The sequence below is a fragment of the Penaeus monodon genome, chromosome 24 (genome assembly GCF_015228065.2).
Source record: "Penaeus monodon isolate SGIC_2016 chromosome 24, NSTDA_Pmon_1, whole genome shotgun sequence".
In the NCBI taxonomy this organism is placed as follows: domain Eukaryota; kingdom Metazoa; phylum Arthropoda; class Malacostraca; order Decapoda; family Penaeidae; genus Penaeus; species Penaeus monodon.
In genome coordinates, this window is record NC_051409.1 from 12,908,093 (window position 1) to 12,908,801 (window position 709).

Here is a 709-nt window from a genome sequence, read left to right on the forward strand (position 1 = left end):
CGCATGTACACACGTTTGTGTTTGTGTATGTCTATTCTCTTTGTTTGTCTCTCTCCCTTTCTCTCTAAAATCGACTCAACGCCGAAAGGAATCAGAGTGGGATCCAGACCTTTGACGATAACGAACCTAATCAACCAATTCCCAAGACCGGGGATCGAAGACAGAAAAGTCTGCTCATTTGCAGGCTTAAAAACGCGAGTTGGATGGTGTGAAGACCAAGTTCAGACGACACCTGCTCCTCCCTCCTCCTTCTTCTCAACAGGAGGAGGCGGAGGAAAAGGGCAGGGTGTTAGAGAAAGAAATGATGAGAAAAAGGTAGATGAAAAATTCAGAGAGGCTGGTAGACTTAAGTGAAGAGTATGGACACAGGAAGGGGGGATAAGGAGAGGAGAATTAAGAGAAACGTAGGGAGAAAAAGGTAGCATGAAGAGGAGAGCAGGAGGGAAAGAAGGGGAAAAGACAAGACAGGAAAAGAGCACGAAAAGAGAGAAAATAGCAAAAAGGAAAAATGTAGAAGAGAAGGCAGCGTAAGTGGTAGTGAAGGAGGGGCTGGGGGGAGAAGATGAGGTAAGCACAAGTAGTAGAAGCGTAATGAGACAGTTACTCATAAGCACCCGCGCTGTTGCTTTGTCGTTGTGGTAATGGAAGGTAAGTAGAGGGGCAGTGGAGCAGCCATCACCGTTGGTTTGTTAGTGGGTTTGAGTGAAAA

General features: G+C 46.3%; 1 protein-coding gene across 1 annotated transcript in view; it reads right to left on the bottom strand.

Moving 5' to 3' along the window:
• Positions 1-709, bottom strand: part of LOC119588585 — a gene marked incomplete at its 5' end in the record, with an annotated part of 260,597 nt that overhangs the window by 147,694 nt on the left and 112,194 nt on the right.